Source organism: Carcharodon carcharias (assembly GCF_017639515.1).
Source record: "Carcharodon carcharias isolate sCarCar2 chromosome 37 unlocalized genomic scaffold, sCarCar2.pri SUPER_37_unloc_1, whole genome shotgun sequence".
Taxonomy (NCBI): Eukaryota; Metazoa; Chordata; class Chondrichthyes; order Lamniformes; family Lamnidae; genus Carcharodon; species Carcharodon carcharias.
In genome coordinates this window covers 5,497,860-5,512,508 of record NW_024470758.1, presented here as the reverse complement: position 1 = coordinate 5,512,508, position 14,649 = coordinate 5,497,860, and the positions used below count along the sequence as shown (strand labels likewise).

Genomic DNA, 14,649 nt, shown 5'->3' with positions numbered 1-14,649 from the left:
TGAAGCAACATTTCACTTGCACTTCCCTCAATTTAGTCTACTGTATTCGATGCTCCCAATGCGGTTCCCTCTACACTGGAGAGACCAAATGCAGACTGGGTGACCGCTTTGCAGAACACCTTCGGTCTGTCCGCAAGCATTACCCAGACCTCCCTGCCACTTGCCATTTCAACACTCCACCCTGCTCTCATGCCCACATGTCCGTCCTTGGCCTGCTGCATTGTTCCAGTGAAGCTCAACACAAACTGGAGGAACAGCACCTCATCTTCCGACTAGGCACTTTACAGCCTTCCGGACTGAATATTGAGTTCAACAATTTTAGATCATGAACTCTCTCCTCCATCCCCACCCCCTTTCCAATCCCCCACTTTTTTTCCCAATAATTTCTATAGATTTTTCTTTTCCCACCTACTTCCATTATTTTTAAATGTATTTCCATCCATTGTTTTATCTGTACCTTTTAGCCTTTTTTGATTCCTTCACTCTACCCCACCCCCACTAGGGCTATCTGTACCTTGCTTGTCCTGCTTTCTACCCTTAATTAGCACATTCCTTAGATAATATCACCACCTTCAACACCACTTTGTCCTTTTGTCTGTGACATCTTTTGGTTATCTCCACCTATCACTGGCCCTCTATCCAACTCTACTTGTCCCACCACCACCCCCCCACAACCCCCTTAAACCAGCTTATATTTCACCTCTCTTCTATTTTTACTTAGTTCTGTTGAAGGGTCATTCGGACTCGAAACGTTAACTGTGCTCCTCTCCGCAGATGCTGCCAGACCTGCTGAGTTTTTCTGGTATTTTTGTTTTTGTTTTAAACATGTTGGTGGATTGGGCAGTCAAGTGGCAGATGCAGTTCAATGCAGAGAAGTGTGAGGTGATTCATTTTGACAGGAAATATATGGTGTGACAGTACAAAATAAAGGGTCAGCCTCTAAAGGAGGTGCAGGAACAGAGGGACCTCAGTGTATATGTACATAGGTCATTGAAGATGGTGGGGCATGTTGAGAGAGCAGGTAATAAAGCATATAGTATCTTAAGCTTTATTAATAGGGGCGCTGAGTGTAAGAGTAAGGAGGTCATGCTGAACTTGTATAAGACACTCTTTTGGCTTCATCTGGAGTACTGTGTCCAGTTCTGGGCGCCACACTTGATGAAGGATGTGAAGGCATTGGAGAGAGTACAGCGGAGATTCACAAGAATGATTCCAGGGATAAAAAACTGTAGCTATGAGGACAGGTTGGAGAGATTGGGGTCTTTTCCCTGGAAAAAAGAGGCTGAGAGGAGACTTGATAGAGGTGTTCAAGGTCCTGCGGGCTATGGAGAGGGTAAAAAATAACAACCTGTTCCCACTCAAGAGAACATCAAGAACTAGAGGGCACAGATTCAAAATAATTGGCCAAAAGAGTAGATGTGATGTGAGGAAAAGTTTTTTCACCCAGAGGGTGGTTGGAGTCTGGAACAAACTTCCTGAAAGGGTGGTGGAGGCAGGTTTGCTCGAGATATTCAAAAGGAAATTGAATTGCTACCTGAAAGAAAAGAACGTGCAAGGTTACAGGGAAAAGGGAGGAGAATGGGACGAGGCAGAATGCTCTTTCAGAGAGCCAGTGCTGACTCGATAGGCCGAATGGCCTCCTTCAATACTGTGGAGAGAGGCTGCAGAATGTTGCAGTACAGAGGGATCAAGATCTCCTTGTACATGAATCACAAGAAGTTAATGTGCAGCTGCAGCAAGTAATTAGGAAGGGAAATGGAATGTTGGCCTTTATTCCGGTGGGTAGGGAAGTCTTGCTACAGCTACACAGCATTGGTGAGACTACACCGAGAGTCCTGTGTTATGTTGGAGTCTCTTTATTTAAAGAGGGATATAATTGCATTGGGGATAGTTCAGGGAAGTTTGACCAGACTGATTCCTGGGATGAAGGAGCTGTCTTATGGGGAATGTTTCGGCAGGAAAGCCCGATCCCCATTGGAGATTCAAAGAATGAGAGATCCTGTTGAAACATATAAGATTCTGACAGGGGTTTGACAGGGTAGATGTTGAGAGGAATGTTTGTGGGGAAACTAGAACAAGTGGACACAGTTTAAAAATAAACAGCTCCCATTTATGATGGAGATGAGAAGGAATTTCTTCTCTCAGAGGGTCCTTTATCTTTGTAATTCTCCTAGCCAGAGAGCAGTGGAGGCTGGGTCATTGCATATATTCACGCTGAGTTCGACAGATTTTTCATCCACAGGAGAGTCAAGAGTTATAGGGCAGGTGGGAGAGTGGGTTTGAGGCCACAATCAGATCCAACCATGGTCTTGTTGAATGGTAAAGCAGGCCTGAAGGGCTGAATGGCCTACTTCTGCTTCTCTTTCTTATATTCATGTTTTGTCAGTGTGGAACTGACCCTCTGTCTGTCAGTCTCTGTTGCTGTATTTCAGGAATTAACTCAGTCTGATACTGCATGTGAGTATGGAATTGATCCTCTGTTCATCAGTTTCTTTTTTATTCATTCACAGGATGTGGGCTTCGCTGACTGGCAGCATTTATTGCCCATCCCTAATTGCCCTTGAGAAGTTGGCGGTAATTGGCTGGGTTGGATTCGTCCTGCTTTTTGTGTACAGGACATACCTGGGCAATTTTCCACATAGCTGGGTAGATGCCAGTGCTGTAGCTGTACTGGAACAGGTTGGCTAGGGGCGCGGCAAGTTCTGGAGCACAAGTCTTCAGTACCCTTGCTGGAATGTTGTCAGAGTCCATAGCCTCTGCAGTATCCAGTGCCTTCAGCTGTTTCTTGGTATCACATGGAGTGAATCAAATTGGCTGAAGACAGGCATCTGTGGAAAAGGCCCAGATGAATCATCCACTTGGCACTTCTGGCTGAAGATTGTTGCAAATGCATCAGCCTTATCTTTTGCACTGCTGTGCTGGACTCCTCCATCATTGAGGATGGGGATATTTGTGGAGCCACCTCCTCCAGTGAGTTGTTTGATTGTCCACCATCATTCACGATCGGATGTGACAGGACTGCAGAGCTTAAATCTGATCCGTTGGTTGTGGGATCGCTTAGCGCTCTCTACCACTTGCTGATTATGCTGTTTGGCATCCAAGTGGTCCTGTTTTATAGCTTCACCAGGTTAACACCTCATTTTTATGTATGTCTGGTGCTGCTCCTGGCATGCCCTCCTGCACTCTTCATTGAACTGGGGTTGATCCCCTGGCTTGATGGTAATGGGAGAGTGGGGGATATGCCAGGCCATGAGGTTACAGATTGTGTTCAAGCACAATTTTACTGCTGCTGAAGCATCCACATGGATGCTCAGTCTTGAGTTGATAGATCTGTTTGAAATCTATCCCATTTAGCATGGTGGTAGTGCCACATAACACGATGGAGTGTATCCTCAATGTGAAGGTGGGACTTCATCTCCACAATGATTGAGCGGTGGTCACTCCTACCAATACTGTCATGGACAGATGCATCTGCAGCAGGCAGGTTGGCAAGGATGAGGTCAAGTATGTTTTTCCCTCTTCTTGGTTCCCTCACCACCTGCCACAGAGCCAGTCTAGCAGCTATGTCATTTAGGACTCGGCCAGCTCAGTCAGTAGTGGTGCTACTGAGCCATTCTTGGTGATGGACAATGAAGTACCCCACCCAGAGAACATTCTGCACCCTTGCCACCCTCAGCCCTTCCTCCAAGTGATGTTCAACATGTAGGAGCACTGATTCATCAGTTATTATATGTGAGTGTGTAATTTAAATCTCTGTCAGTCTCTGCTCTGGTTATGAGAGTGGAACTAACTCTTGGACAACCTTTACTGTAAATGATTGTGGAATTCACTCTGTCAGCCTCTTGCTGTATGAGAATGTGGAATTAACTCATGTCAATTTCTGTTACTGTATGTGAGTGTGGAATTAACTCTATCGGTCAGTCTCTGTTATGTATGTGTGTGGAATAAACAAACAATTCGTGAGCCTCTGTTACTGTCAGTGTGGAATTAACTCCTTTTGTCAGTCTCTGTTACTGTATGAGTGTGTGGAATTAACTCTCTATTGGTCAGTCTCAGTTACTGTGAGTGTGGAATTCACTTTCCCAGTCTTTGTTAGGAGATCTGTGAGTGGAATTAAGGACATGTCAATTTCCATTAACGTTTCAGTGAGGAATTAACCTACAATAACAGAGACTGACAGAAACTAAGAGAGTTAGTTCCACACTCTCATATTAGTCTATGTTACTGTATGTGAGTGAGGGATAAACAAATAAATTCTCAGCCTCTGTTTCTGAGTGTGTGAAATTAACTCTCCATTGGTCAGTCTGTTATTGTGACTGTGAATTAACTTTCAATCTTTCAATCTCTGTCACGTGTGTAAGTGCGGATTTAGCTTTCTATCCAATCGTGACGGTTACTGTAGGTGAGTGTGAAATTAACTCTTTGTATGATAACCTGTTACTGTAGGTGAATATAGAATTAACTCTGTCAGTTTCTGTTACTGTATCGGACCATGGAAATAACTCTTTCAGGCTCTGTTGCTTCAAGAAAGTTAATTTCACACTCACCATCTGTCAATCTGTTTTACTGTATATGAGTGCAACATTAACTCTCAGTCTCTGTTATGGAGTGAGGAATTAAATCTCAATCGTTTAATCTCTGGTGCTTTCTGTGGGTATGGAATTCACATCTTACATGTCAACCTCTGTTATTGTACATGAATGTGGAATTAATTCTGTACCTGTCAGTCTCAGTTATGCCGAGTGTGGTATTCACTCTCTGTCAGAATCAGTGACTGTGAGTGAGTGTGAAATTAAATTTCTGTTAGTTTTGGTTGCTGTGTGAGATTGTGGAATTATCTTCCTGTCAATGTCTGTTTCTCTATGTGAGTTGAATAAAGAGTCTAATAATCTGAATTACTGCATGTATGTGGAATTAACTTTCTGTCAGTCAGTCTCTGTTGCTGTGAGTGTGGACAGCGTAGACAGGAAGACTTTTTTTCCCCATTGGTGGAAAGGCGGAGAAAGAATTGGCAAAATAACCAATGATACACGAGGAAAAACCTTGTCCATGCAGTGAGTGGCTAGGAGAAGTGCCTGGAATAGTGGGGAGGCAGAGTCAATCGAAGCATTCAAGAGGGAATTGGATTATTATCAAAAAAGGAAAAATGTGCAGGGCTATGAGGAAAAGGCAGTGAAGTGGCAAGAGGTGAACTGCTCCTTCAGAAGGCCAGCATAGACATAATGGGCAGAAAGGCCTCCTTCTGTGCTGTAATCATTCAATGATTCAATTAATTAACTCTCTGTCAATCTCTCTTACAGTATACGTGTGTGGGTGGAATTAACTCTGTCTGTCACTCTCTACTATTGTATTTGAATGTGAAATTTACTCCCCATCAGTCTCTGTTACTGTACAGGAAACAGTTAATAACATTTGATCAGAAATGATTGGGCCCTACTGATCTCAAAAGTGCTTGTGGTTAAACTCATCAGCTTCTCTTCTCTCTACTCTCCAGCTCAAAGTCAGCCAACAGGAACATACCTTCAAAGTAAGCGAGGAACAACTTGCACATCCAACATGCATTCTGATTCCAAGGGTTGTTCATTTGTTTGTCAGTTTGTGTTTCTGGCCTCGGCTTTGTGAGCAACACCTGCAATAATTCACTGACAAAATCATGTCGATACTGGAAATCTGAAATAAAGAGAGAAAATGCTGGAAATACACAGCACATCAGGCAGCATCTGTGGAGAAAGAAAAAGAGTTCACATTTCTGGTCACTGACATTCAGCCTGCAATAAAACACTTACTAACATCTGCTCATGGTGGCTGCAGTCCCCATGATTCCCTGCATCCCAGAAACCGCTCTATCAAATGCACTGACTTCCCCGGGTATTGAGAGTGTGCACGCTCTCCAGGGCCAGCCCCGGGTCATTCTGAGGTCGAACTTTTACCACTGCTACTTGCCTGCCTATTCCACCAACCTGCCAATGTCCTTTAAATGTTTAACACTATCCTCCTCACAGTTCAGAATACCTCCAAATTTCATCCACAAATTTTGAAACGGTGCCCCGTACACCCAGGTCTAGGTCATTAACATATAACATCAAACACCGATCCCTGGGGAACTCCACTATAAAGCTTCCTCCAGTCTGAAAAACAACCATTCACCACTACCCTCTGTTTCCTGTCACTCAGCCAATTCCATATCCATGTTGCTCTGTCCCTTTTATTCCATGAGCTCTAACTTTGTTCACAAGTCTGTTGTGTGAGACTTTATCAAATGCCTTTTGGAAATCCATGTAAACCACATGAACAGCATCACCCTCCCCAACCCTCTCTGTTACCGCATCAAAGACTCGGTGCAAACGGGAGAAGAAACCGGGAAGCGGCGGCTGGGATGGGGGAGGCGCTGCACCATCGGCTTCACGGTGCCGCCTCCCGGGTCTCTCGCTGCACGTCCGCCGGACCCGGCGGCTCTGATTCGGACTCTGAGAGCCGCTGAGACTCGGTGTTACTGAGGCTGCGCTCGACCACGCAAAGCTTTCCTGTTGCTGTACCGCGCATGCTCGGCGCAGAAAGGACTTCCGGTGGATGACGTAACTGTTCATGCGCCTGCGCAGTGCGGCTCCACTGGTAGAGATAGGCTGTTTCATATCTCCCAGCGCATTCTGGGAAGCGATGTCCGCCATTTCGCTGTAAACTTCAACGCAGTGGCAAGCGATTGTGCTCAACCTTTTTGTGCAAACTCTTTTGTAACAAAAACGCCCCACTCCCCTTATCATTTTGAATAGCCCTAAAATATTTTCCCTTCTGTAGTTGTTCGTTTCACTTTTGAAAGTTTCTATGGAATCTGCTTCCACCATCCTTTGCGGCAGAGCATTCAAGGTCACAACAATTCGCTGCCTTCTAAAGAAATGACAAAGGATGATCCATTCAATGTGGAGGGTGGTGGGGAGGAAGGTGAAGACAAGGGGAAGACTATCGGAATCCTGGGAGAGAGGGAATTGGTGGGAGTAGAGGCTGTGAAAGGTAACAAAACTGGTTGGGGGCCCTGTCAATCGCATAGAGGAGAGAAAATCAGTTGAGGAAAAAAAGAAGATAAATTAGAAGCGTTGGTATGGGATATTATCTCTCCTCACCAAAACAATTATTCCAGGTGAAACAGTGATTTAAGTGTACTTTCTTCAATTTAGTACCCCGTATTCACTGCTCACAATGTGATCTGCTCTACATTGGAAAGATTGAGTGATTGCTTTGTGGAACATCTGTTCACTCTGCAAACATGACACCGAGTTTCCAAGCACATGTCATTTTAAGTTTCCATCTTGTGCTCACACTGACTTTTCTGTCCTCGGCATCTTGCAGTGATCTTATTAATCTCAATGTAAGCTCTAGGAACGGTATCTCAACTTTTAATTGAGCACCCTTCCAACCTCAATACTGAATATAACAATTTGAGGAGGTAATCTCAATCCCCATAGTGTATAATTTATATTGGATGTTTTGCTTTAATTCACATTTTTCTCTTGATTTTGCATGGCAGCTGTTCATCAAAATTCACACCCCCTTTAGTCGCATCTTTAGTTTTGTTACTTGTCCATTTATCTGAGCCTTGCACCATCAACTGTTTTGTCATTTAATCTCTTCTGCCTCCACCCTGATTTGGAAACCACAAGAGAAAGGGTTATACGAGATTCAATAATAAGTAACGAGAGAGAATTAATTAATCTTCTGACAGTAAATTAGCATCTATCAATGAGTGACCACAATGTGTTAGAAGCAAATAAACCTCACAGAAATGTTACAACTTTCACCTTAGTTAAGGAAAACAAGGGCAGAATGAGCAGGAAACTGAAGGCATTAGCTTCCAAACAGCTACTAACAGGCAAAAGGAAACAAACAGAGACACTTAAAGGAGTTTTTAGTTACAATATGTATCTGATGCAAGGCCGAAGGAAGGAAACTTCACTTTCTCTGTGCATGGTGATTATGAAACTTAATTCCGCGTTTAAAACCTGTAATTAAGCAGGAATGTCAATATCTGTCCTAATAATGATTAACTGTCTTTGATATGATGCTGTCTTCACCATGATGGCACTTTTGTTCTTCTCGATGGTACATGTCGCAGTGAGGAAGCTGTTGTACAAATTAGAATGATGAATTACTGCAGGGTATCATATAGATCAGACGTACTAATAAATATAAACTTCACTATATTGTTTCCATCTTAGAAATTTCCAATTCAGATCATTTTGGAGTGATAGTGAATGAGAGAAAAGCATTCAGACTGTGCCAGAACTTCGCGAGAAATGGGCTGACAGAAAGTCTCTGCTGGTGTGTGTTTGCAGCATTTGCTGCTAGTGTCCTGGTGTGAATAAAAGGAATTTGAGAGGTTTGTTGCAGATTTAAGTGTTGATGGGAAACGGAAATCCAAAGCTGTAAACTGTAAAGCTAAATAAGAGAAGTTTGTCGTAGCAGCCAATGTTTCTTTTAGTGAGAACATAAATAGCAGAGGATGGTTTTGATCCATCGACCTCTGGGTTATGGGCCCAGCACGCTTCCGCTGCGCCACTCTGCTACATACAGATATTGGGTGATGAATATCAGTATTGTGTGTTAGGGAAATAAGTAGTCACTTGCTTTGTACTTTTCGGGCTAGAATACATCTGTTGGGTGGATCAACTTGGCTACATATTTGCACTGTGTCACGCCAGAAATAGACAGAGAAACACAGGCAGAAAGGCAGCAAGAGACTGTCAGTATAGACAAGGTGACAGAGAAAGATGCCGAGCAAATTAGCAAGACACTGAGATGGAGAGACTGATCACTTATGTAAAGCTGTTCCTTGCTGCACAGAGATGTCCCCTGTTTGTAACTATGACTCCTGTTGTGTAACTGTGCTTTCTGTTGTGTAACTTTGCACCCGTTGTGTAACTATGCTCTCTGTTGTGGAACTGTGCCTCCTGTTATGTAACTGCGCTCTCTGTTGTGTAACTATGCCCCTATCATGTAACTGTGGCCCTGTTGTTTAACTGTGCTCTCTGTTGTGTAATTGTGTTCTCTGTCATGTTACTGTGCTCTCTGTTGAGTAACTGTGCTTTCTGTTATGTAACTGTGCCCCCTGCCCCCTACTCGAGGGAGCAGACTCGGAGGGAGAAGCACTGGAGCGGTGACCTGGGGGCACAGAGTAACTGAATCCAAAACTGAAGAAGTGACGTCACGGGAAATCTGTGATCTGATTGGTTGGTAGGAAATCTGCACCAAATTTGAAAAAAAAAACACTGCAAAGCTAATTAATAAATTAATTAACTAAGTAGAGATGGCTGGGCGGGTGATGTGCTGTAGCTGTATGATGTGGGAGCTGGCAGATCCCATTGCGAGCTGCAGCAACCACATCTGCAGCAAGTGTTGGTTGCTGGAGGAACTCCGGCTCAGAATTGATGAGCTGGAGTCCGAGCTCCGGACGCTGCAGCGCATCCGGGAGGGGGAGAGTTACTTGGACGCCTTGTTTCATGAGGCGGTCACACCCGGTAGATTAAGTACCTCAGATTGGGTCAGTGGTCAGGGTGAGCAGGGTGTGACTGCAAGTGAGGCAGGTAGAGGGATCCTGTGTTCAGGAACAGAGGAGCCTCAGCTCTTGACCTCGTCCAACAGGTACGAGGTACTTGCTCCCTCTGTGAATGAGGAACAGGGCTGTAAGGAGGATGAGCCAGCTCACCACAGAAACGTGGCACAGGAGACCATTCAAGAGGGGGGAGCAAAAAGACAAGTGGTAGTTGTAAGGGATTCTATAATTAGGGGATTTGATAGCATCCTTTGTAAGCAGAATCGAGAGTCCTGCATGATATGTTGCCTGCCCAGTGCCAGGGTGAGGGACATCTCTGACCGGCTTGAAAGGATATTGGACAGGGAGGGGGAGGATTCAGTTGTTGTGGTCCACATCACGACAAATAACATAGGTAGGACTAGGAAAGAGGACGTGTTTGGGGATTATCAGGAACTAGGAACTAAATTAAAGAACGGGTCCTCAAGGTTTATAATCTCCAGACTACTACCCAAGCCACGTGCAAATTGGCATAGGGAGACGAGAATAAGGGAAGTAAACACGTGGCTAAAAGAGTGGTGTGGGAAAGAGGGGTTCCATTTCATGGGGCACTGGCATCAGTATTGGAACAGGAGGGATCTGTACCATTGGGACGGTCTCCACCTGAACCAATCTGCAACCAATGTTCTAGCAAAAGGGGTAAATAGGGTGGTCAAAAGGATTTTAAACTAGAAAGTGGGGAGGGGGTGGGGGGAGGGAAGGGTAAAACTCCAAGAAATATGACTTTTTGGAAACAAAGCAGCAGGTTAGCGTGTGTGTGTGTGTGTGTGTGTGTGTGTGGGGTGGTGGGGGGGGGGGGTGGGGGTTGGGGGGGTGGGGGGGGTGGGGTGGGGGCTGGGGGTGGATTCAACTCCATGGAAAATTATGAAAAAACTGAAAAGACAGGAGAGCCAAGGAGAGGCTATTAAAGTCTCCAGAACACAAAATAGGGCAGAGTGTTTGGGAAGGGCTAGGAATCTAAATTCAAGCACAACAGATAAAGGGACGACAATGAGACAATGAGAAGGGGGAGGGGAAATACAGGACTGAAGGTGTTGTATCTGAATGCATACAGTATATGAAATAAGGTAAATGAGCTTGTGGTGCAGATTGAAATTGGCAAGTATGATGTTATGGGCATCGCAGAGACATGGCTGCAAGGGGATCAGGACTGGGAGCTAAATATCCAAGGATCTACATCCAATCCAAAAGATAGGCAGGTTGGCAGAGGGGATAGGGTTGCTTTGTTCATAAGAAATAAAATTAAATCGATAGCAAGAAACGACGTAGGGTCAGATGATTTACAATCTGTGTGGGTAGAGTTGAGGAACTGCAAAGGTAAATTAAACCATAATGGGAGTTATGTACAGGCCTCCGAACAGCAGTCAGGATGTGGGGCACAAGCCACACCAGGAGATAGAAAAGGCTTGTAAGAAAGGCAAGGTTATAGTGATCATGGGGTATCTCAATATGCAGGTAGACTGGGAAAATCAGGTTGGCAGTGGATCCCAAGAAAAGGAATTTGTGGAATGCCTACGAGATGGCTTTTTGGAGCAGCTTGTGGTGGAGTCCACTAGGGAACAGGCAATTCTAGATTTAGTGATGTAAAAGGGGCAGATTTGATAAGGGAGCTTAAGGTGGACCCTTAGGAGGAAGTGACCATCATATGATAGAATTTACCCTGCAATTTGAGAGGAAAAAGCTGGAATCAGATGTAACGGTATTACAGTTGAATAAAGGCAACTACTGAGGCATGAGGGAGGAGCTTGCTAGAATTGATTAGGTGATGAGCCTAGCAGGGAAGACAGAGGAACAGCAATGGCAGGAGTTTCTGGGAGTAATTTGGGAGACACAGCAAAAATTCATCCTGGGAAAGAAGGAGCATACTAAAGGGAGGAAGAGGCAACCATGGCTGACAAGGAAAGTCAGACACAGCATAAATGCTAAAGAGAAAGCATACAATGCGGCGAAGAGCAGTGGGAAGCCAGGGGATTGGGAAGCCTACAAAGACCAACAGAGGACAACTAAAAAAGAAATAAGGAGGGAGAAGATTAAATATGAGGGTAAACTAGCCAGTAATATAAAAGAAGATTGCAAGAGGTTTTTTTTTAGATATATAAAGGGTAAGAGAGGCACAAAAGTGGACATAGGGCCACTGGAAAATGACGCTGGAGAAGTAGTAGTGGGGAACAAACAGATGGCAGAAGAACTGAATAGGTCCTTTGCATCAGTCTTGACTGTGGAAGACATGAGTAACATCCCCAAAGTTCAAGAGAGTTGGGGGGCCAGTGGTGAGTAAGGTGGCCATCACCAAGGCGAAGGTGCTAGGAAAACTGATAGGTCTGAAGGTGGATAAATCACCTGGACCAGATGGATTACACCACAGAGTTCTCAAGGAGATATCTGAAGGGATAGTGAGAGCGTTAGGGGTGATCTTTCAGGAATCACTGGAGTCAGGGAGGGTCCCAGAGGACTGGAAAATTGCTAATATAACCCCCCTGTTTAGAATATGGAAATTATAGGCCATTGCTGTTCCTCTGTCTTCCCTGCTAGGCTCATCATCTAATCAATTCTAGCAATCTCCTCCCTCATGCCTCAGTAGTTGCCTTTATTCAACTGTAATACCGTTACATCTGATTCCAGCTTTTTCCTCTCAATGATCGAGGTCATTGGTAAGATTTTAGAGTCCTTTATTAAGGATGAGATTTCAGAATACTTGGAAGTGCATGGTAAAATAGAGCAAAGTCAGCATGGTTGCATCAAGGAGAGGTCATGCCTCATAAATCTGTTAGATGTCTTTGAGGAGGACAAAGGAGAGCCAATGGATGTTATCTACTTGGCCTTCCAGAAGGCTTCTGACAAGGTGCAACACAGGAGGCTGCTCAGTAAGATAAGAGCCCATGGTGTTAGATGCAAGGTACTAGCATGGATAGAAGATTGGCTGTCTGGCAGGAGGCAGAGAGTGGGGATAAAGGGGTCCTTCTCAGTATGGCGGCCGGTTCCACAAGGTTCAGTATTGGGACCAGAACTTTTCACTTTATACATTAATGATCTAGATGAAGGAACTGAGGGCACTCTGGCTAAGTTTGCAAATGATACAAAGATAGGTGGAGGGATAGGTAGTATTGAGGACACGGGGAGGCTGCAGAAGGAGTTAGACACATTTGGAGAATGGGCAAAGAAGTAGTAGATGGAATCCAACGAGGGGAAGTGTGAGATCATGCACTTTGGTAGGAAGAATAGAGGCATAGACTATTTTCTAAATGGGGAGAGAATTCAGAAATCTGGAGTGCAAAGTAACTTGGGAGTCCTAGTCCAGGATTCTCTTAAGGTTAACTTGCAGGTTGAGTCGGTAGTTAGGAAAGCCAATGCAATGTTGGCATTTATTTCGAGAGGACTAGAATATAAAAGCAGGAATAAGCTGCTGAGGATTTATAAGGCTCTGGTCAGACTGCATTTAGAATATTGGGAGCAATTCTGGGCCCCGTATCTCAGGAAGATGTGCTGGCCCTGGAGCAAGTCCAGAGGAGGTTCACGAGAATGATCCCAGGAATGAAAGGCTTAACATATGAGGAACGTTTGAGGACTCTGGGTCTATACTCGATGGAGTTTAGAAGGATGAGGGGTGTGGGGGGTGGGGGGATCTGATTGAAACTTACTGAATACTGAAAGGCCTGGATAGAGTGGACGCGGGGATGATGTTTCCATTAGTAGGAGAGACTAGGACCCGAAGGCACAACCTCAGAGTAAAGGGAAGACCTTTTAGAATAGAGATGAGAAGAAACTTCTTTAGCCAGAGAATGGAGAATCTATGGAATTCATTGCCACAGAAGGCTGTGGAGGCCAGGTCATTGAGTGTATTTAAGACCGAGATAGATAGGTTCTTGATTGGTAAGGGGATCAAAGGTTATGGGGAAAAGGTGGGAAAATGGGATTGAGAAACTTATCAGCCATGATTGAATGGCGGAGAGGACTTGATGTGCCGAATGGCCTCATTTCTGCTCCTATGTCTTATGGTCTAATTGTGCTCTCTGTTGTGTATAACCGTGCTCCCTGAAGTCCAATTCTTTTCTCTGTCGTGTAATTATGCTCTCTGTTGTGTAACTGCACCCTCTATTGTTTAATCGTGCCCCCTGTTGTTTAACTGTGCTTTCTGTTGTGTAACGGTGCTCTCTGTTATGTAATTGTGCAGTCAGAGACTCATAGAGTTCTACAGCACAGAATGAGGCCATTCTGCCCATTGTGTCCTCGCCTGTCATCAAAGATCCGACTAATTCCATTTCCCAGCACTTGGCCCAAAGCCCTGGAGGCTGCGGCAACATAACTGAATACCTCAATACTTCTTCAATGTTACGAGAGTTTCTGACTCAACCACCCTTGCAGGCAGTGAGTTACAGACTCCCACCACCCGCTGTGTAAAAAAATATCTTCTCTACTCCCCTCCTAGCCTTCTATCTCTTACCTTATATCTATGCCACCTGGTTATTGACCCCTCTACTCATGAAAAGAAAATAGTGCTTTCCTATCCACCCTGCCTGTTCCCTTCATAATCTTATACACCTCTATCAGGCCTCTTCTCAACCTTCACTGTTCCAAGGAAAACAGCCCCAGCTTATCCAATGTTTCCTCATAGCTCAGACCCTTCAGCCCAGGCATCTTCCCGGTAAATCTCCTCTGCACCCTCTCCAGTGTAGTCATTACCCTTCCTATAATGTGGTGACCAGAACTTCATGCAGTACTCCATTTGTGGCCTAACCAGTGTTTTATACAGTTCTAACATAACCTCCCTGCTCTTGTGTTCTATGCCTCAGCTAAGAAAGGCCAAAATCCCATATGCCTTCTAACCACCTTATATACCTGCCATGCTACCTTCAGGGATTTGTGAATATGCACTCCAAGGTCCCTCTGATCTTCAGTACTTTCCAGCGTCCCACCATCCATAGTTGAATTCCTTGCCTTGTTAGCCCACCCCAAGGGCATTACCTGACACTTTTCCGGGTTGATTTCCATTTGACACTGCTCTGCACCTGACCAGTCCATTGATATCCTCCTGCAGTTTACGGCTATCCTCCTCACTATTTACCACC

The 14,649-nt window shown here is 44.7% G+C and overlaps 1 non-coding gene across 1 annotated transcript; it reads right to left on the bottom strand.

Annotated features, from left to right (window-relative positions):
- Nucleotides 1-8,485: 8,485 nt before the first annotated feature.
- Nucleotides 8,486-8,557, bottom strand: trnam-cau. The gene has a single exon. It is a non-coding gene; the product is annotated as a tRNA-Met (tRNA).
- Between the last annotated feature and the right edge of the window lie 6,092 nt (nt 8,558-14,649).